Consider the following 23,929-nt stretch of genomic DNA (forward strand, 5'->3'; position numbering starts at 1 on the left):
AGGTGACTGAGCACGCACCCCTGAGGGGCCCCCGTGTTGAGGATCAGTGTGGCAGATGTGTTGTTACCTACCCTTATCACCTGGGGGCGGCCCGTCAGGAAGTCCAGGATCCAGTTGCAGAGGGAGGTGTTTAGTCCCAGGATCCTTAGCTTAGTGATGAGCTTAGAGGGCACTATGGTGTTGAATGCTGAGCTGTAGTCAATGAATAGCATTCTCACGTAGGTGTTCCTCTTGTCCAGGTGGGAAAGGGCAGTGTGGAGTGCAATAGAGATTGCATCATCTGTGGATCTGTTGGGGCGGTATGCAAATTAGAGTGGGTCTAGGGTTCCTGGGATAATGCTGTTGATGTGAGCCATGACCAGCCTTTCAAAGCACTTCATGGCTACAGACGTCAGTGCTACGGGTCGGTAGTCATTTAGGCAGGTTATCTTAGAGTCCTTGGGCACGGGGACTATGGTGGTCTGCTTGAAACATGTTGGTAGTACAGACTCAGTCAGGGACATGTTGAAAATGTCAGTGAAGACACTTGCCAGTTGGTCAGCACATGCTCGGAGTACACGTCCTGGTAATCCGTCTGGCCCTGTGGCCTTGTGAATGTTGACCTGCTTAAAAGTCTTACTCACATCGGCTACAGAGAGCGTGATCAAATCAAACTGTCCACTTAGGAAGCAACACTGATTGACAATACATTTCACATGCTGTTGTGCAAATGGAATAGACAACAGGTGGAAATTATAGGCAATTAGCAAGACACCCCCAATAAAGGACTGTGCTTCCTGGCTGATGTTTTGGTCACTTTTGAATGCTGGCGGTGCTTTCACTCTAGTGGTAGCATGAGACGGAGTCTACAACCCACACAAGTGGCTCAGATAGTGCAGCTCATCCAGGACGGCACATCAATGCGAGCTGTGGCAAGAAGGTTTGCTATGTCTGTCAGCGTAGTGTCCAGAGCATGGAGGCGCTACCAGGAGACAGGCCAGTTCATCAGGAGACGTGGAGGAGGCCGCAGGAGGGCAACAACCCAGCAGCAGGACTGCTACCTCCGCCTTTGTGCAAGGAGGAGCAGGAGGACCACTGCCAGAGCCCTGCAAAATGACCTCCAGCAGGCCACAAATGTGCATGTGTCTGCTCAAACGGTCAGAAACAGACTCCATGAGGGTGGTATGAGGGCCCGACGTCCACAGGTGGGGGTTGTGCTTACAGCCCAACACCATGCAGGACGTTTGGCATTTGCCAGAGAACACCAAGATTGGCAAATTCGCCACTGGCGCCCTGTGCTCTTCACAGATGAAAGCAGGTTCACACTGAGCACATGTGACAGACGTGACAGAGTCTGGAGACGCCGTGGAGAACATTCTGCTGCCTGCAACATCCTCCAGCATGACCGGTTTGGCGGTGGGTCAGTCTTGGTATGGGGTGGCATTTCTTTGGGGGGCCGCACAGCCCTCCATGTGCTCGCCAGAGGTAGCCTGACTGCCATTAGGTACCGAGATGAGATCCTCAGACCCCTTGTGAGACCATATGCTGGTGCGGTTGGCCCTGGGTTCCTCCTAATACAAGACAATGCTAGACCTCATGTGGCTGGAGTGTGTCAGCAGTTCCTTCAAAAGGAAGGCATTGAAGCTATGGACTGGCCCGCCCGTTCCCCAGACCTGAATCCAATTGAGCACATCTGGGACATCATGTCTCGCTCCATCCACCAACGCCACGTTGCACCAGGAGTTGGCGGATGCTTTAGTCCAGGTCTGGGAGGAGATCCCTCAGGAGACCATCCGCCACCTCATCAGGAGCATGCCTAGGCGTTGTAGGGAGGTCATACAGGCACGTGGAGGCCACACACACTACTGAGCCTCATTTTGACTTGTTTTAAGGACATTACATCAAAGTTGGATCAGCCTGTAGTGTGGTTTTCCACTTTAATTTTGAGGGTGACTCCAAATCCAGACCTCCATGGGTTGATAAATTTGATTTCCATTGATAATTTTTGTGTGATTTTGTTGTCAGCACATTCAACTATGTAAAGAAAAAAGTATTTATTAAGATTATTTCATTAATTCAGATCTAGGATGTGTTATATTAGTGTTCCCTTAATTTTTTTGAGCAGTGTAGTACCCGCAAAACACCAGATTTAACGTCAAAAGTGAAGAGGCGCCACTGGGATGCTGACCTTCTAGGCAGAGTTGCAAAGAAAAAGCCATATCTCAGACTGGCCAATAAAAAGAAAAGATTAAGATGGGCAGTCTGAGTTATGGCTTTTTCTTTGCAAATCTGCCTAGAAGGTCAGCATCCCGGAGTCGCCTCTTCACTCCCACTCCTCTTTCTATTCTGGTTAGAGCCTGGAGTTTTCCAGGACTTATGTGATTTTCTGGATTTTCTTTTCTCAATTTGTCTGTCATAGTTGACGTGTACCTATGATGAAAATTACAGGCCTCTCTCATCTTTTTAAGTGGGAGAACTTGCACAATTGGTGGCTGACTAAATACTTTTTTCCCCACTGTATATATATAGATAGATAGATAGATAGATAGATATTTATAAATATATATCTATTCAAATATCTTGCATATTGTCATGATCGTCGTAATGAGCGAACCAAGGCGCAGCGTGATATGCGTACATCTTACAATGAGAACTTTTACAATAATACAAAACAACAAAACGATACGTGAAGTCCAAGGTTAAACAAACACAAAACAAACCTTACACGGAACAAGATCCCACAAAAGACAAGTGCACAATAGGCTGCCTAAGTATGGTTCCCAATCAGAGACAACGAGCCACAGCTGTCTCTAATTGAGAACCACCCCGGCCAACATAGAAACACATAAACTAGAACAAGAACATAGAAAACGAAACATAGAACCTAACACCCAGAAACTAACACATAGAAACTAACACCCTGGCTCAACATATAAAAGTCCCCAGAGCCAGGGCGTGACAGTACCCCCCCCCAAAGGCGCGGACTGCGACCGCGCCAACTAAACCCAACAGGGGAGGCGCCGGGTGGGCATTCCGCCTCGGAGGCGGATCCGGCTCCGGGCGTGACCACCACCCTCTAACTAACCCCCCGTAGCGCCCCTGGTCTGGTCCCGCTGGCTGGAGCTGGACTGGACATCGGTGGAGCGGATTGCTTAGGCTCCGGTGTGGAGCAGCTGACCGGTACCTTACCAAGCACCGGTGAAACAGGCACGGGCTGTGCCGGACTGACGACGCGCACCACAGGCTTGGTGCGGGGAGCAGGAACAGGCCGGACCGGGCTGGCGACGCGCACCACTGGCTTGGTGCAGGGAGCAGGAACAGGCCGGACCGGGCTGGCAACGCGCACCACTGGCTTGGTGCGGGGAGCAGGAACAGGCCGGACCGGGCTGACGACGCGCATCACTGGCTTGGTGCGAGGGGCAGGAACAGGCCGGGCCGGGCTGGCGACGCGCACCACAGTCTTGGTGCGAGGGGCAGGAACAGGCCGGGCCGGGCTGGCGACGCGCACCACAGGCTTGGTGCGAGGGCCAGGAACAGGCCGGACCGGGCTGGTGACGCGCACCACTGGCTTGGTGCGAGGGGCAGGAACAGGCCGGGCCGGGCTGGCGACGCACACCACAGGCTTGGTGCGAGGGGCAGGAACAGGCCGGGCCGGGCTGGCGACGCGCACCACAGGCTTGGTGCGAGGGGCAGGAACAGGCCGCGCCGGACTGGGAACACGCACCACTAACTTAGTGCGGGGAACAGGAACGGGTTGGGCCGTACTGGGAACACGCACCACTAACTTAGTGCGGGGAGCAGGAATGGGTTGGGCCGTACTGGGAACACGCACCACTAACTTAGTGCGGGGAGCAGGAATGGGTTGGGCCGTACTGGGAACACGCACCACTAACTTAGTGCGGGGAGCAGGAACGGGTTGGGCCGTACTGGGAACACGCACCACTAACTTAGTGCGGGGAGCAGGAACGGGTTGGGCCGTACTGGGAACATGCACCACTAACTTAGTGCGGGGAGCAGGAACGGGTTGGGCCGTACTGGGAACACGCACCACTAACTTAGTGCGGGGAGCAGGAAAGGGCCTGACCGTACTGGGAACACACACCACTGGCCTTGTGCGGGAATCAGGAACGGGCCGGACCGGACTGGTGACACACACCACTTGCTTGGTGCGAGGAGCGGGACTGGGTTTCCTCATAAACCTCCATTCCCTCTGCTGCCTACTCAGTTCCTCTCGCCGTGCCTCCACACTCTCCTTCTCCCTCCTGACCAATGGCCCCCGTAACCTGGTGGCCTCCTCTCCTAGTCCACAAACTCGCCCTGTATCTGCCTCCAGCAGCCCCGTCGTCCATGCCGTGTGCCCCCCCCAAAATATGTCTTGGGGTTGCCTCTCGCCTGTCCGACGATGACACTGTTGGCGCCGTACCTCCTCTCTCGCCAGGGCTTTAACTTTAGCCCATGGCCCTTTGCCCGCAAACATGTCCTCCCAGGACCACCATTGGCCCACCTGGGCCATTGCCAACCTCTCCAGCTCCTTACCCGGCGTTTGCTCCTGGACACGCTGCTTGGTCCTGTTTTGGTGGGATCTTCTGTCACGATCGTCGTAATGAGCGGACCAAAGCGCAGCGTGATATGCGTACATCTTATAATGAGTACTTTTACAATAATACAAAACAACAAAACGATACGTGAAGTCCAAGGTTAAACAAACACAAAACAAACCTTACACGGAACAAGATCCCACAAAAGACAAGTGCACAATAGGCTGCCTAAGTATGGTTCCCAATCAGAGACAACGAGCCACAGCTGTCTCTAATTGGGAACCACCCCGGCCAACATAGAAACACATAAACTAGAACAAGAACATAGAAAATGAAACATAGAACCTAACACCCAGAAACTAACACATAGAAACTAACACCCTGGTTCAACATAAAAGTCCCCAGAGCCAGGGCATGACACATATCTTAATTTCCAAAATTATCAATGAATATGCGTAATAATGTCGGCAGTTAATGCGTAGGATTGTTACCTATAACCCGGATTTACATTTACATTTTTGTCAAGCAATTATTAGTTTTAGCAAACAATTATTGTGGTTCATCCTATATTCTCCCTAACATCCTTACCCCCTTGCAACAGATGTGGGATAAACACACACACATACTCTAACACACTCAACCCCTTTCCTACACAATCAACAATTACATCAGATGCTCAACGGCTGTTACATCCCAGAACCCAACTCAAGAAAGGACCTGATTTACAGATGCATATACAGTTACAGCTGTTTGAGAAAGCATGCAAGATTGAGCAAAACTTGACAACAATGTGAGATTTGATTAATTTATGTCAAGTCCTAGGTGATGGAGATCAGATCCACCCTCTTCCCCTGAGACACAAACACTCTGGTCCCCCGTTCTAACCATTTTTCCCAAGCATCTCCGTGCAGTCAGACCTTTGATTATTTTGTGCCATCAGGGTCACAATAATATGCCCCCTCTCTGATTGTCTGAGTGTGACCCCCTCCCCATGGGTTACTGCAGCCAGTGTTGCCAGCACTGACACTACCTGGGTGGGGGTACCCCACCGGAATCCCCACCGGCTAGGTACAAGGTTGTCAAGGTTCTAATTAGCAGCTTGGAGAATTTCCTTGTATATTATGCTCTCCCATCAGGGGGCTCTGGCTTTGTATGACCAACTCTGCCAGGCAGGCTCAGAATCTTGAGGGGGCTGAGCTGCTCAAATAGGTCTCTGACTGCATTTATTTTTCTGTTTTGGCTGCATATAGGCAACTCACAGCAGGGCCATAAAACAGATGGGGACTTCTCTTTGGTGTATGGGTCGCTCAGGTGGGTGTCTAGGATATAGGGTTGGGGATCGTTCCATCATGATAGGACAATAAAAAAATAGGTTAGTATACTTTATTTTAAAATGTACAGTGAGGGAAAAAAGTATTTGATCCCCTGCTGATTTTGTACTTTTTGCCCACTGACAAAGATATGATCAGTCTATAATTTTAATTGTAGGTTTATTTGAACAGTGAGAGACAGAATAACAACAAAAAAATCCAGAAAAACGAATGTCAAAAATGTTATAAATTGATTTGCATTTTAATGAGGGAAATGAGTATTTAACCCCCTCTCAATCAGAAAGATTTCTGGCTCCCAGATGTCTTTTATACAGGTAACGAGCTGAGATTAGGAGCACACTCTTAAAGGGAGTGCTCCTAATCTCAGCTTGTTACCTGTATAAAAGACACTTGTCCACAGAAGCAATCAATCAATCAGATTCCAAACTCTCCACCATGGCCAAGACCAAAGAGCTCTCCAAGGATGTCAGGGACAAGATTGTATACCTACACCAGGTTGGAATGGGCTACAAGACCATCGCCAAGCAGCTTGGTGAGAAGGTGACAACAGTTGGTGCGATTATTCGCAAATGGAAGAAACACAAAAGAACTGTCAATCTCCCTCGGCCTGGGGCTCCATGCAAGATCTCACCTCGTGGAGTTGCAATGATCATGAGAATGGTGAAGAATCAGCCCAGAACTACACAGGAGGATCTTGTCAATGATCTCAAGGCAGCTGGGACCATAGTCACCAAGAAAACAATTGGTAACACACTACGCCGTGAAGGACTGAAATCCTGCAGCGCCCGCAAGGTCCCCCTGTTCAAGAAAGCACATATACAGGCCCGTCTGAAGTTTGCCAATGAACATCTGAATGATTCAGAGGAGAACTGGGTGAAAGTGTTGTGGTCAGATGAGACTAAAATCGAGATCTTTGCCATCAACTCAACTCGCCGTGTTTGGAGGAGGAGGAGTGCTGCCTATGACCCCAAGAACACCATCCCCACCGTCAAACATGGAGGTGGAAACATTATGCTTTGGGGGTGTTTTTCTGCTAAGGGGACAGGACACCTTCACCGCATCAAAGGGACGATGGATGAGGCCATGTACCATCAAATCTTGGGTGAGAACATCCTTCCCTCAGCCAGGGCATTGAAAATGGGTCATGGATGGGTATTCCAGCATGACAATGACCCAAAACACACGGCCAAGGCAACAAAGGAGTGGCTCAAGAAGAAGCACATTAAGGTCCTGGAGTGGCCTAGCCAGTCTCCAGACCTTAATCCCATAGAAAATCTGTGGAGGGAGCTGAAGGTTCGAGTTACCAAACGTCAGCCTCGAAACCTTAATGACTTGGAGAAGATCTGCAAAGAGGAGTGGGACAAAATCCCTCCTGAGATGTGTGCAAACCTGGTGGCCAACTACAAGAAACGTCTGACCTCTGTGATTGCCAACAAGGGTTTTGCCACCAAGTACTAAGTCATGTTTTGCAGAGGGGTCAAATACTTATTTCCCTCATTAAAATGCAAATCAATTTATAATATTTTTCTGGAATTTTTGGTTGTTATTCTGTCTCTCACTGTTCAAATAAACCTACCATTAAAATTATAGACTGATCATGTCTTTGTCAGTGGGCAAACGTACAAAATCAGCAGGGGATCAAATACTTTTTTCCCTCACTGTATATCCCTCATCTGCACAAAATTGAAATTTCTCTCTTACAACCCCTGCTCACAGACACACGTTGGTTCTGGGATATGCAACCATTTCCTTTCTCACTCACTTAACGCCACACTTTTTCAAACACAAAAACGCACACCACACCTTCCATCACAATACATCCACACATACCCACATACTGTGCCTTCTATGTCTTCTGTTCGCTATGTTTTTATCTCCACTATGTTGATTGAGTACATGTGTTCTAATCTAATTAATTGTATTTGAAGATATACTATTTTACTTGTTATACCGTCTTATCGCTTTATAAAATACTATAAATGTGCTTTATTATTACAATCCCTACCATGGCTAGTATTGGGTGTTCCATTATTCGACTCCTCTATTAGAACTTTCAGAATAGCCATGGAGTAGTCTTTGTGTCGCAGAACATTTGGTTGTCAACATACAGTTTATCGACAATGAGAGCAACACGCTTCCCTTTTAATCTATTTTCGTTGAAGATTGGGTACAGAACTTTGCGCCGTTCTGCAATCTCCCTCGGGAACTGATCATTCAGTCTTTTACCTAGGCTTTTAACCATTACTTCATCCTTAAAAAAACACATTTGGCAACGATTGGATGCTCATAGCTCTGTCCTCTTTGTCCGAAATGGTGTACACGTTCGAGTAGGATTTTATCGACAACCTCAAGTGGGATTTGAAGCGCTTGGATACCCGTAAATACTAGATTTTCTCTCATTGATCTAGTTTGTATGTCTAGTAAGGCTTCTCTCAAAGTTGTTCTCCTTTTTAAGTTCCTTAACGTCTGTTTCTATCTTAGTGATTGTCCCTTTTAGTTATTTTGTATCGCTCTCCATTATCGCAGCTTTTTCGTCACTCATTTCAAGACTCACCTTCAACTCTTTTACATCATTACTGACCAACTCTAGTATGCCTAGTTTGTCATTTATCGACTTCAACAAGTCACTTTCCACACTTACCAGTCCCAGTGGTGAAAAGCATAAATCATCTGTATCAGTCGAGGAGTCGCGTTTCCTCTTGGAGATTGATTCTCCTCGTTTATCCTCCGTCATGTTTGAGTGTTGCTTGTTGTTGTAATATTTGTTGATACATTTCTCTAGCCTTATGATTTGTTTTGTGTTATTATCCAGATTGAATCTTATTACCTGCGAATATATGAAGTGCTAATATTTAGTCTAACTTACTGATATTGAATATTATGTTTTTATCTTGAGGTGATTCGTACCGCTGTGTATTCAATACGCCATCTTGTCTACCGGAAGTCCTACTACATGTGTATTCTGGTTTATGGACACATCTACAACCAGGAGCTTTTAAAGATCGGGACACCATGAAATTTGATTTTAATAATTTACTTCAATGTCTTTATCAGAGACAGAACCATTTAACCAGGTTTCAGAGAGAACCAGAATGTCAGGACATGGAAATGTCAATTGTGTCCATTTTTTAAATCGTACTTCGCACATTTAGGTGCATTAGCCCAAGACCCCTACGAGATTTAAAGTCAGAATGGGGTATTCATAAGAGCTAACAGGCATAGGGTCATCTGCAGCTATTTGTTGAATGAGCTGAGACTTTGCCAAGGTCCTTGGCCATTGGAGTCCATCATTAATATAATGCCTGGTTTCTCGTCAGGTCTGTGGAGGATGGCAGGATTGATGGGAGTAATTATAGGAGGTGAGATGGGGATGGAGGGGGTCAGCTGGGTTGGTCCATTGGTTGGGTTGGTTGGTTGTTTGTGTTGGTTGATGGGTTCTGTTCAGCTGTTGGCCTGGTCCTGGGTTTTTTGTGGGAATCTGTAGAGTGGAGGGTGGTGGCTGAGAAATTCCTGCCTTAGCTCATGTAGCTCCTTCTGCAGGTCGTTCATGTGGCTGGTTTGGACTGTGTTGGACAGTTCCTCTCTAAGTCTGCGCACTTCCATCCCGAGAGCCTGGTTGTCCTCCTCAACAGATTTCATTGCACACTGCAGCTCCCGGATCTCATCCCTATGCTGACGCACCAGGCTGATCTCCTCCTCTATAAGATGCTGTGGTATTGCAGGTGTCACATGTGAGCGAGGCATGCTCAGGGCTATGTCCGCTGCAGGCGAGGGAGGGAGAGGGACACTGGGGACTAACATACTGGGGCACACAGGGAGCGGAGGCTGTCCTAGGTAGTGACAGTGGAGAGGTTTTAACTTCAGCAACAAGAGGTTTTCTTTGGTCGAAGTAGTGGACAAATGTATCCAGACTGGCCTCCGAACCTTAAACCATCACAGTGTCGTTATTATCAATATGAATGCTACATTTGGGGGTGGACTCATTGTACAGTTGTACAGCCCCATTGTTCGGTTTTCTGACATTTGAAGTTCATTGTTGGTATTATATAGAGTATTAGGATCATCATGTTGGTATTATATAGAGCATTATGATCATCATATTGGTATTATATAGAGCATTAGGATCATCATGTTGGTATTATATAGAGCATTAGGATCATCATGTTGGTATTATATAGAGCATTAGGATCATCATGTTGGTATTATATAGAGCATTAGGATCATCATGTTGGTATTATATAGAGCATTATGATCATCATATTGGTATTATATAGAGCATTAGGATCATCATGTTGGTATTATATAGAGCATTAGGATCATCATGTTGGTATTATATAGAGCATTAGGATCATCATGTTGGTATTATATAGAGCATTAGGATCATCATGTTGGTATTATATAGAGCATTAGGATCATCATGTTGGTATTATATAGAGCATTAGGATCATCATGTTGGTATTATATAGAGCATTAGGATCATCATGTTGGTATTATATAGAGCATTAGGATCATCATGTTGGTATTATATAGAGCATTATGATCATCATATTGGTATTATATAGAGCATTAGGATCATCATGTTGGTATTATATAGAGCATTAGGATCATCATGTTGGTATTATATAGAGCATTAGGATCATCATGTTGGTATTATATAGAGCATTAGGATCATCATGTTGGTATTATATAGAGCATTAGGATCATCATGTTGGTATTATATAGAGCATTAGGATCATCATGTTGGTATTATATAGAGCATTAGGATCATCATGTTGGTATTATATAGAGCATTAGGATGGTATTATATAGAGCATTAGGATCATCATGTTGGTATTATATAGAGCATTAGGATCATCATGTTGGTATTATATAGAGCATTAGGATCATCATGTTGGTATTATATAGAGCATTAGGATCATCATGTTGGTATTATATAGAGCATTAGGATCATCATGTTGGTATTATATAGAGGATTAGGATCATCATGTTGGTATTATATAGAGCAGTAGGATCATCATGTTGGTATTATATAGAGCATTAGGATCATCATGTTGGTATTATATAGAGCATTAGGATCATCATGTTGGTATTATATACAGCATTAGGATCATCATGTTGGTATTATATAGAGCATTATGATCATCATATTGGTATTATATAGAGCATTAGGATCATTAGTCCGAACCATGAAAAACAGCCCCAGACCATTATTACTCCTCCAACAAACTTTACAGTTGGCACTATACATTCGGTCAGGTAGCATTCTCCTGGTATCCGCCAAACCCAGATTTGTCCGTCTGACTGCCAGATTGTTTCCACTGCTCCAGATTCCAATGGTGACGAGACCACTCCAGCCAACGCTTGGCAATGCACATGGTGATCTTAGGCTTGTGTGCGGCTGTTCAGCCACGGAAATCAATTTCATGAAGCCTCCGACGAACAGTTCTTGTGCTGACGTTGCTTCCAGAGGCAGTTTGGAACTCGATAGTGAGTGTTGTAACCGAGGACAGACGATTTTTACGAGCTACACGCTTCAGCACTCAGCGGTCCGTTCTGTGAGCATGTGTGGCCTACCACTTCGCGGCTGGGCCGTTGTTGCTCCTAGATGTTACCACTTCACAATAACAGCACTTACAGTTGACCGGTGCAGCTTTAGCAGGGCAGAAATTTGACGAACTCACTTGTTGGAAAGGTGGCACCCTATGACGGTGCCACGTTGAAAGTCACTGAGCTCTTCAGTAAGGCCATTCTACTGCCAATGTTTGTCTATGGAGATTGCATGACTGTGTGCTCGATTTTATAAACCTGTCAGTAACAGGTGTGCCTGAAATAGCTGAATCCACTAATTTGAAGGGGTGTCCACATACTTCTGTATAATATAGTGTATTAAATGTGTTTTTCAATTAAACAACACATTGCACATAAATTAAGATACACTCTCAATGTCCAGAATGTTTCTATCTCCTTTCCAAGTGCTATTTTGCTTGTTTGTTTGTTCGTATGAATGCTTTTTCCCCTATCAAGGCCTGAACTATGCTCAAGAAACCCTTCCTCTCCCTATCAAGGCCTGAACTATCCTCCAGAAACCCTTCCTCTCCATATCAAGGCCTGAACTATCCTCCAGAAACCCTTCCTCTCCCTATCAAGACCTGAACTATCCTCCAGAAACCCTTCCTCTCCCTATCAAGTCCTGAACTATCCTTCAGAAACCCTTCCTCTCCCTATCAAGGCCTGAACTATCCTCCAGAAATCTCTAAGAAATATTTCCTCTTTCTCCCTCTTGGTTTTGTATTCAGGACATAAAGTTAATTTCTTTGCCACATTTTTTGTAGTTTTACTTTAGTGCCTTATTGCAAACAGGATGCATGTTTTGGAATATTTGTATTTTATACAGGCTTCCTTCTTTTCACTATGCCATTTAGGTTAGTATTGTGGAGTAACTACAATGTTGTTAATCCATCCTCAGTTTGATCCTATCACAGCCATAAAACTCTGTTTTAAAAATCACCATTGGCCTCATGGTGAAATCCCTGAGCGGTTTCCTTCCTCTCCAGCAACTGAGTTAGGAAGGACGCCTGTATCTTTGTAGTGACTGGGTGTATTGATACACCATCCAAAGTGTAATGAATTGTTTTAAGTAGGTCATACCAAGGATCATTTAGCTATTTGATTTAGAATTTTTGAATCTCTCGAATGGACACCCAACCAATAAAATGAGAATGCATTTCTTGAGCCAAGAAACAAATGCTGGCAAATGGATTTTCAAGTGAATAAAAGTTTTTCTTCTCAGAAAAATCAAACAGAAATAAAGTGACTCTTACCTTTATGAAGGTTAACAAGTTGATATGTGGTCCTGGATTGAAGGTTCTGCACTGTGTTCTCTCTCTCTCTCTCTCTGAGTGTGGCAATTTGCAGGAGTTAATGTGTTTCAAATCGCATTGGTTTTTATAAGAAGTTTGCTGTTTGGCTGTGGGTTGGTCTAAAACCTTCTGGAGACAAAAAAAAACGGGGATGGAAGATTGAAAATCACATGATTTCTGAGAAGAGAATGAGGGGGTGGGGTTGATGGGGAAATATTATTGGCTTGCAAAGAGAACAAATTGGGCTTGCGAGAAAAGAGCCCCTCCTCTCTCTCTCCCCCTTTCCCTCTCTCTCTCTCTCTCTCTGCCTCTCTCTCTCTCTCTCTCTCTCTCTCTCTCTCTCTCTCTCTCTCTGCCTGTCCCTCTCTCTTTCCCTCTCTCTCTCTGCCTCTCCCTCTCTCTTTCCCTCTCTCTCAGCCTCTGTCTATCAGCCAGATGTTTGTGGTTGTGCCTTCACTTAAAAAGTACAGTGCCTTCTGTAATTATTGGGAAAGTGAAAAAAAAAATCTTCTTTACGGATAGCCCTGAATGAATTGTGAATAATGATGAGCGAGAAAGTTACAGACGTACAAATATCATAGCCCCAAGACATGCTAACCTCTCATCATTACAATAACAGGAGAGGTTAGCATTTTTTGGGGGTATGACTTTTGTGCGTCTAACTTTCACTCTCCATTATTCACGATTCATTCAGGATTATCCATAATAGTGTTTAGAAACATTGTTCACTGTCCCAATAATTACGGAGGGCACTGTATATTGTGTTTTGCCCTCACAATATGTGCGAAGTTATAAAGCTTGGCAGACAGCTTACAAACTTTCAATAACGACTCAGGAGGCAGGAGTACCGTTTAGAATCTTTAGCAGAAGATATAGTTTTTTTTTTAACTGTAAAGTTCAGAAAATAGAATGTTCTGCATACATTCACACATTCATACACAAATGCATACATGTTGATCCTGGCGCCGACGAAGATGGCGGCCTCGCGACTAGCTCTTAGGAAATGTTGCAGTATTTCGTTTTTTTATGTATTATTTTTTACATGATTAGCTCAGAAAGTGTTTTGTATCATTACATACAGCCAGGAAAACCTATTGGATATCAGAGCGGCGGTAACTCACCAGCATTACGACCAGGAATACAACTTTCCCGAAGCAGATCCTTTGTTTGCTCTCCCAAGGGCAATTTATCTGATTCCAGCGGCTGACCCAAAACATTGCCGGCGGAGGAGAGGCACTCGGAGCGGCCTGCTGGTTCGACTTAGGAGGCACGCACACCACCCACTGCTTCCAAGTATACTACTCGCTAATGTTCAGTCTCTGGTTAACAAGGTCGACGAGCTCTGGGCAAGGATTTCTTTCCAGAGAGACATCAAGGCCTGAAACATACTTTGTTTCACGGAAACATGGCTCTCTAGGGATATTCTGTCGAAATCGGTCCAGCCAGATGGGTTCTCAGTTCATCGCGCAGACAGGAATAAATATCTCTCCGGGAAGCAGAAGGGCGGAGGTGTGTGTTTCATGATTAACGACTCATGGTGTAATTGTAGTAACATACAGGAACTCAAGTCCATTTCTTCACCCAACCTAGAATACCTCACAATCAAATGCCGACGTACTATCTCCCAAGATAATTTTCTTCGGTTATAGTCATGGCCATGTATATCCCCCCTCAAGTCGATACCACGACGGCCCTCAAAGAACTTCACTGGACTTTATGCAAACTGCAAACCACATATCCTGAGGCTGCATTTATTATAGCCGGGGATTTTAACAAAGCAAATTTGAGGACTAGGCTGCCGAAGTTCTATCAACAAATCGACTGTTGTACTCGCGCTGCTAAAATCCTCGACCATTGCTATTCGAACTTCTGGGATGGTTATAAGGCCCTCCCCCGCCCTCCTTTCGGCAAATCTGACCACGACTCCATTTTGCTCCTCCCTTCCTATAGGCAGAAACTCAAACAGGAAGTACCCGTGCTAAGGACTATTCAACGCTGGTCTGACCAATCGGAATCCACGCTTCAAGATTGTTTTGATCACCCGGACTGGGATATGTTCCGGGTAGCTTGCGAAAATAATTTTTACGAATACACTGAAACGGTGACTGAGTTTATCAGGAAGTGTATAGGTGATGTTGTGCCCACTGTGACTATTAAAACCTACCCTAACCATAAACCGTGGATAGATGGCAGCATTTGCGCAAAACTGAAAGCATGAACCACCGCATTTAACCATGGCAGAATACAAACAGTGTAGCTACTCACTCCTCAAGGCAATTAAACTGGCAAAACATCAGTATAGAGACAAAGTGGAGTCGCAATTCAACGGTTCAGACACGAGACGTATGTGGCAAGGTCTACAGACAATCACAGACTACAAAAAGAAAACCAGCCACGTCGCCGACACGACGTCTCGCTTCCAGACAAGCTAAACACTTTCTTCACCCGCTTTGAGGATAACACAGTGCCACCGACGAGGCCCACTACCAAGGACTGTGGCCTCTCCTTCTATGTGGCCGACGTGAGTAAGACATTTAAGCATGTTAACCCCCGCAAGGCTGCCGGCCCAGACGGCATCCCTAGCCGCGTCCTCAGAGCATGTGCAGACCAGCTGGCTGGTGTGTTAACGGACATATTCAATCTCTCCCTTTCCCAGTCTGCTGTTCCCACATGCTTCAAGATGGCCACCATTGTTCCTGTACCCAAGAAAGCAAAGGTAACTGAACTAAATGACTATCGCACCATAGCACTCACCTCTGTCATCATTACATTTACATTTACGTCATTTAGCAGACGCTCTTATCCAGAGTGACTTACAAATAGATGAAGTGCTTTGAGAGACTAGTCAAGGATCATATCACCTATACCTTACCTGACACCCTAGACCCACTTCAATTTGCTTACCGCCCCAATAGATCCACAGACGATGCAATCGCCATCACAATGCACACTGCCCTATCCCATCTGGACAAGAGGAATACCTATGTAGGAATGCTGTTAATTGACTGTAGCTCAGCATTCAACTCCATAGTACCCTCCAAGCTCATCATTAAGCTCGAGGCCCTGGGTCTGAACCCCGCCCTGTGCAACTGGGTCCTGGACTTCCTGACGGGCCGCCCCCAGGTGGTGAAGGTAGGAAACAACATCTCCACTTCGCTGATCCTCAACACTGGGGCCCCACAAGCACAAGGGTGCGTGCTCAGCCCCCTCCTGTACTCCCTGTTCACCCATGACTGTGTGGCCAAGAACTCCTCCAACTCAATCATCAAGTTTGCAGACGACACAACAGTGGTAGGCTTGATTACCAACAATGACGAGACCGCCTACAGGGAGGAGGTGAGGGCTCTGGGAGTATGGTGCCAGGTTAATAACCTCTCACTCAACGTCAACAAAACAAAGGAGATGATCGTGGACTTCAGGAAACAGCAGAGGGTGCACCTCCCTATCCACATCGACGGGACCGCAGTGGAGAAGGTGGAAAGCTTCAAGTTCCTTAGCGTACACATCACTGACAAACTGAAATGGTCCACCCATGCAGACAGTGTGGTGAAGAAGGCACAACAGAGCCTCTTCAACCTCAGGAGGCTGAAGAAATTTGGCTTGGCACCTAAAACCCTCACAAACTTTTACAGATGCACAATTGAGAGCATCCTGTCGGGCTGTATCACTGCCTGGTACGGCATCTGCACTGCCCGCAACCGCAGGGCTCTCCAGAGGGTGGTGCAGTCTGCCAAACGCATTACCGGGGGCAAACTACCCGCCCTCCAAGACACCTACAGCACCCGATGTCACAGGAAGGCCAAAAAGATCATCAAGGACATCAACCACCCGAGCCACTGCCTGTTCACCCCACTATCATCCAGAAGGCGAGGTCAGTACAGGTGCATCAAAGCTGGGACCGAGAGAATGAAAAACAGCTTCTATCTCAAGGCCATCAGACTGTTAAATAGCCATCACTAGCACATTAGAGGCTGTTGCTGCCCATTGAAATCACTCGCCACTTTAAGAAATGGAACACCAGTCACTTTAATAATGTTTACATATCTTGCACTACTAATCTCATATGTATATACTGTATTCTATTCTATAATATTCTACTGTATCTTAGTCCATGCCGCTCTGTCATTGCGTGTACATATATGTATTCTTAAATTCCATTCCTTACTAGATTTGTGTGTATTGGGTATATGTTGTGAAATTGTTAGATATTACATGTTAGATATTACTGCACTGTCTGAGGTAGAAGAACAATCATTTCGCTACACCGGCAATAACGTCTGCTTAACACGTGTGTGTGACAAATACAATTTGATTTGATTTGAAATAAAGAATAGCATGACTCGATACATTTACCTACCATCATAAGCTAACAATAGAGCCTAGCAAGCCAGTACAACAAATTACTTGCAGAAATGACTTCACCAGAAAGGTGCCACACAACATAATTATAACGGTATAATAATGTAGCATAAAGTTACCTAGGCACTCACATTAGCCAGATATATTATAAAGTAAAGGAAGCTAGCAGGCTAACACCAAATGCAATCCCTATGGCGATTAGTTAGCACACATTAGCTTAGAATTATCGTGACCATAAAGGCTGGAATAAAAATCAAACATTAACATGTTTAGCAGATGTTATTGCGGGTGTATCGAAAATGCTTGTGTTTCTAGCTTCAAAAGTGCAGATATATCTAGCAATTCTCAACAATACACATAATACACAAAATCTAAAAGTAAAACAATGGAATTAAGAAATATATAAATATTAGGACGAGATATATAAATATTAGGACGGGAAAACATGTAAACACCTGTACAGCTATCTGAACATATTGTATAACAGTTTTGTGTTACAACAAATCTAACATATTTTTTGTACTATTTATTTGACCTTTTTTTCTGCAATACTTTTTGGCAAGGTTCATTTGAATTTTTTTGTCAGTTAAGGATTTGTACAATCCTGAAATACTTATGACACTGATTATTAGTTTGTTTCTTTCGTGCAGTTTATACTTGTTTACCACCTTTATTAAGCATACTGTAGTGGCAACATCAAGCTGTCAGACCTCCTTGCCTCAAATACTGCCATTCCTTGACTCTGCCCTCCTCTTCAACTAAGCACAGTTTTCAACAGCTGCTATCCATCTCCAAACTAATGTAGCAGAGTTACACCAAAACAAGCAGACAGTGTTGATCAGTGGCAAGAGGTCTCCAATCTGAACTGGCCAGCTGCTTAGCTAGCTACCCACCCAGCTCAGGCTAGAAAGCTGTGTTTAGTTAGCTAACTATAAAGGTCTGCTAACTTAGCTACAGCTAGGCCTATATTAATTGACAGTGTGTCTGTACAAAGGAACTGACATAATACATACATATCTCAAAACGTTAGGTAACAGTTCACTAGCTGGTTAACAAGTGATTAGCTAAGTGATTAGCTACTTACTACCCATCTTCTGCATAGATAGCTAGCTTCGTTAGCTGCCAGTTAGCTAGCTAGCTGGCTAGCTAGCATCTCCAAGGTTCCTCCCACCCAACTTTTTCTCAATCAGACAGTCATCAGCAACAAAATTAGACAAAGTTGCAGGCTATCATAAACAGTCACCATTGAAGGGAGAATCTTTCCTGTGGTTTTATTTTATTTTCATTACTCAGCAATGGGTTTTTAGCAAGGGAGTGGACATTTACATTTTAGTCATTTAGCAGACGCTCTTATCCAAAGCGACTTACAGTTAGTGAATACATATTATTTATTTTTTTATACTGGCCCCCCGTGGGAATCGAACCCACAACCCTGGCGTTGCAAACGCCATGCTCTATCAACTGAGCTACATCCCTGCCGGCCATTCCCTCCCCTACCCTGGACGACGCTGGGCCAATTGTGCGCCGCCCATGAGTCTCCCGGTCGCGGCCGGCTGCGACAGAGCCTGGATTCGAACCAGGATCTCTAGTGGCACAGTTAGCACTGCGCTGCAGTGCCTTCGACCACTGCGCCACTCAGGAGGTGCCACTAGAGTATCAAATGGACAGAGATGTCGATTTTTCAAACTAACAATAACGGTTGTAAATAGAATGCAGGGACAGTGCACATGGGCCGTACGCCCCTCGAGGGCAGACCTGTGCAGAAAATAGTTGTAGTTTGTAGTTTATTTGAAAACGGGCGCAACTTTGGTTTTAGAAGTGGGATAAACATTCCAAATAGCCTACCTAACCGCATGGTCCTAAAACACACCGTTGCCTCATTTTGTATCACATTCCAATGATAAAACTGGAGCGGACAAAAATGCAATTTCAGAATGTGGGGGGGACATGTCGCCCCCGTCCCCAGTGAAAGTTGCACCCCTGTTTGAAAATACAAACTTTTCAAATACTCAAAGTAGTCGAATATAGTTCATTTATAGTTTCAACTAAAAGGCAACTATTCTCTTTGATATTCAAATACAAGTCTCAGAAAAACAAATCATATTTGAACGTTTGAAGGTATTTGAATATATGCAAGTTATTTTAAAACAAATCTGTATTTATTTGATGGCTGCCAAATATTTGATCAAGAACCAAAAACTACAACAGTTAGTTGTATCACGGCTCAGGAGAAGACCCAGATGCAGACAGTTTCGAAGTAACACAAGTTTATTACAAAAACAGGGGGGCAGGCAAACGACAGGTCAAGGGCAGGCAGAGGTCAGTAATCCAGAACAGAGTCCAAAAGGTACAGAACGGCAGGCAGGCTCAGGGTCAGGGAAGGCAGAATGGTCAAAACTGGGAAAACTAGAAAACAGGGACTAGAGAAAAACAGGAGCAAGGGGAAAACCGCTGGTAGGCTTGACGAAACAAAACAAACTGGCAACAGACAAACAGAGAACACAGGTATAAATACACTGGGGATAATGGGGAAGATGGGCGACACCTGGAGGGGGGTGGAGACAATCACAAAGACAGGTGAAACAGATCAGGGTGTGACAAGTTGAATTAGTCTAAATATATGATCATTAGCACGTGGTTTGGAGGGCTCACATATGAATCTTGAATTAAATACATGAGGACATAGAATCACCTCAACATTAGAGTAGATCACTTCTGAAGCTTCAAAATTACTAACAAATATATGTTCATAATGAATGACATAAGGAAATACAGTAACACTTGACATCAAGTTCTTATACATGTGTAGTAACTTTGTGATTATTACAATAGCAACATTGTTGTTGCATAGGACTTTGTAAATTGCTTTATAATTGTATCATAATGGAGTTATTACATAATTGGAATAAGGAACAGTCACTAGTCCTCTTGTGTACAATAGTTAATAAACTCTCAGCTCATTGCTATGCAATTAAAATGCTATTACCAAAGTATCATCTAACAACATGCTAATAAAATGTTGCTCCAAAAGTAATTAGTTTTATTACACAGGCACACGAACAGTTTAATGTTTAAGTGTTACTGAGAATGCTAACTGTAACAAAACATGGCCATTAAGTGTCTAAAGGAAACTAAATATAAAACAACTTGAATCAACTACAGTGAAGGTAGGTAGAAAATCATGTTAGTTTGTATTCTGAGTAAACTATCCCTTTAAATATGGTATAGTGTGTTTGAAACAAGAACACGTCCCCTCAGATGGACAAAAAGGTCCGAAGTGTTTTTTTTGCTAAAGCATCCAACTTGCTGTTTGCAAATGGTTTGTTCCAGGCACTTTATAAACCTCTTAATTATTCTAAATGATGTCTTCAAGTTATTTGTTTGTTGTTTTTTAAACCAAATTGGGCTCCTGTAGATTGTATCGTCTCACTTTTATTTAACCGTTTCAATTTCATGCATTATATTAATTATTCAGGGAATAACGGAATTAATCAGAGCCATGAAATTCTGATGTGTCATTTCTTTCCCACAACAATTAATTGGATTTAATCCATAACTGGATTTTGGTGTTATGTTCTTTTTCTCCTGGAAAACAATGTCTGTAAATATGAATTTAGGAGATCAAACAATTTTGACTGCATTTTTAAGGAGCTTAGTGTGAGGGAAGTCAAGAGGCACAAAGCAGAGGGAGGGAGGGGGGGGAGGGAGGGAGGGAGGGGGGAGGGAGGGAGGGAGGAGCGGCTGCTCTCTTCCAGCAGGTTGACTGGGGTTCAGAGCTATAGGCCTGCTCGGCTCACTGAAAATATTCCACTACTGCTCTGTCTCTACAGCGTGTGCCAAGGCCACAGCACTGACCAGAGCAGTCAGGTCCTGTTTTGTTGGGCTGTTTTGTCATTGTCCTAGCTTCTCCTCTCCTCCCCACGTCTTCCAGTGTGGCAAGCCCTTCACTTCTACAGATTAGCCTAGCTGCTACAATGTAGCCCCCTGTGCCCGCTGTTGGCCTGGCACTGCCCCTGAAGCTCGCCCAGTGGCAACCAACTGGGGGCACCACCAGTGTTCGGGTACAGGGACCAGGCAGGACAGAGACTCCCTATTCCCTATATAGTGCGCTAGCGGCTCACTGTAGTGAACTATAGTGCGCTAGCAGCTCTGGCCAAAAGTAGAGAGCTGACAGAGTGCAGCTGCCCATTAGGTTAGCAAGGCACAGAGGCAGCAGCATGGGTGAGCTGAGCATGCCAACGTGCCAACTGTTTCATTATGAATGGGAAGCTTAAGAAAGAAAAACACATTGTTAATTTCGAAACCATATGACCTCAATTACCTCGACTAGCCGGTGGCCCCGCACATTGACTCTGTACCAGTACCCCCCTGTATATAGCCTTTTATTTTACTGCTGCTCTTTAGCTATTTGCTTTATTTTCAATTTTTCTTTAATTAACACTTTTTTCTTTTACATTTTTCTTTTAAAAAACTGCATTGTTGGTTAAGGGCTTGTAAGTAAGCATTTCACTGTAATGTCTACACCTGTTGTATTTGGCACATGTGGCAAATACAATTAGATTTGATTTTGATTTGATTTGATATTATTAACGTTAGCTCTCCATGTACATTTAAGGGCCAGACGTGCTGCTCTGTTATGGGCCAACTGTAATTTGACTATGTCCATCTTTGTGGAACTTGATCACATGAATGGGCAGTAGTCCAGGTGTGACAAAATTAGGGCCTGTACACTCTTAGAAAAAAAGGGTTCCAAAATGGTTATTCGGCTGTCCCCTTAGAACAACCCTTTTTGGTTCCAGGTAAAACCCTTTTTGGATCGAGGTAGAACTTTTTTGGCTTCCATTTAGAACCCTCAGTGGAAAGGGTTCTACAAGGAAACCAAAATGGTTTTACCTGGAACCGGAGTTCTACCTGAAACCAAAAAGGGTTCTTCAAAGGGTTCTCCTATGGGGACAGCCGAAGAGCCCTTTCAGGTTCTAGTTTTTTCTAAGAGTGTAGGACTTGTTTTGTTGATAGCCATATCAAGAAAGCAGAGCAGCGCTTTATTACGGGCAGACGTCTCCCCATCTTAGCTACCATTGCATCAATATGTTTTGACCATGACAGTTTACAATCCAGGGTACACCAAGCAGTTTAGTCTCCTCAACTTGCTCAATTTCCACATTATTCATAAAAATATTTTGTTTAGGTTTAGGGTTTAGTGAATGGTTTGTCCAAAATAGGATGCTTTCAGTTTTTGAAATATTTAGTACTAGACTTATTACTTGCCACCCATTCTAAAACTGACTGCAGCTCTTTGTTAAGTGTTGGCAGTTATTTCACTTGCTGTGGTAGCTAATGTTGAGTAATCGGCATACATAGGCACACAGGCTTTACTCAGTGCCAGTGGCAGGACATTAGTAAATATTTAATTTAGTCACATGATTTCTCAATTTACGGTATATTTGACGATCAGCTGTGTAGCCAGACTTATTTGCCATTCCTTTTGCCTCATCCCTTTGGTTTTCCTAGATGGCTACTAAATTATGATCACTACATCCGATGGATGTTGATACTGTTTTAGAGCAGATTTCTGCAGCATTAGTAAAGATGTGATCAATACATGTGGATGATTTCATTCCTGTGCTGTTTGTAAATACTGTGGTAGGTTGACTGATAACCTGAACAGGTTGGTGTCCACATCACCAACGAACTGTCATGGTCCAAACACACCAAGACAGTCGTGAAGAGGGCACGACAAAACCTATTCCCCCTCAGGAGACTGAAAAGATTTGACATGGGTCCTCAAAAACTTCTACAGCTGCACCATCGAGAGCATCCTGACTGGTTGCATCACCGCCTGGTATGGCAACTGCTCTGCCTCCGACCGCAAGGCACTATACCTAGTCAGCTCAGGGATTAGAACCAGCAACCTTTCGGTTACTGGCACAACGCTCTTAACCACTAAGCTACCTGCCGACTTTTTAAAAAGATATAAAGATGGAGTAATTCTTACCAGTGCTGTAGAGATTGGAAAAGAGTCTGTCTCGGGGTCTGTAGAGATTGGAGAAGAGTCTAGCTCGGGGTCTGTAGAGATTGGAGAAGAGTCTGTCTCGGGGTCTGTAGAGATTGGAGAAGAGTCTGCCTCGGGGTCTGTAGAGATTGGAGAAGAGTCTGTCTCGGGGTCTGTAGAGATTGGAGAAGAGTCTGTCTCGGGGTCTGTAGAGATTGGAGAAGAGTCTGTCTCGGGGTCTGTAGAGATTGGAGAAGAGTCTGTCTTGGGGGAGTCAACCACTGCCGGTTTTTCTTATGCCCCTTCGTTGTTTATAAAGACCTGTGAATCCCCAATAAACCCTCAACATATTCCCACAACACAGAGGCTGCGTCCCAAATCAGAGGCAATGGTGACCCACAGGTGGTCTGTTGAGCGGCAGGTAGCCTAGTGGTTAAGAGAGTTGGGCCAGTAACTGAAAGATCGCTGGTTTGAATCTCCAACCCGACTGAACATTTGAGCAAGGCACTTAACCCTAATTGTTCCTGTAAGTCGCGCTTGATAAGAACATCTGCTAAAATGTAAATGTCTGTTCTCAGTGAAGACCCTCAACCAAAAGAGACACACTCTTCATTTGGTGTGCTCTAGAAACTAATGTGTAACCAGGGCTCTGATGTTTGACCAATTTGTTCCCATATGCAACAAAATATTTAACTGTGTGACAAAGAGTTTTATTTTGGGAGCACTGTGCGACTATGGAAAAACTATCTCCTGGATAACAATTGTTGTAATGTTAAGCCTTCACTGTACTGTTGTTTCAGAGTGCCCTAAAGAAACAAGTGAGTGCAGATTGGTTAGCGTCATGGTGGCACCATTACTACAACGTAAACG

The 23,929-nt window shown here is 44.5% G+C and overlaps 1 protein-coding gene and 1 long non-coding RNA gene across 3 annotated transcripts in view; one reads left to right on the forward strand and one right to left on the reverse strand.

The window, feature by feature from the left end:
* The window catches only part of LOC311144975 (uncharacterized protein), a 74,186-nt gene extending 61,331 nt beyond the window's left edge, over positions 1 to 12,855 (reverse strand). Inside the window, exon 1 of one of the 2 annotated variants that reach the window (XR_014614559.1) lies at positions 12,670 to 12,855. The gene's annotated coding sequence lies outside the window, so the exon portion shown is untranslated. The remainder of the gene's footprint in view (positions 1 to 12,669) is intronic. The other variant, XM_084181175.1, reaches the window with a different exon arrangement.
* The window catches only part of LOC311144912, a 173,706-nt gene that overhangs the window by 145,890 nt on the left and 3,887 nt on the right, over positions 1 to 23,929 (forward strand). The gene's annotated exons all lie outside the window — the stretch shown is intronic.

Source organism: Coregonus lavaretus (assembly GCF_964263955.1).
Source record: "Coregonus lavaretus genome assembly, chromosome: 17".
Classification (NCBI taxonomy): domain Eukaryota; kingdom Metazoa; phylum Chordata; class Actinopteri; order Salmoniformes; family Salmonidae; genus Coregonus; species Coregonus lavaretus.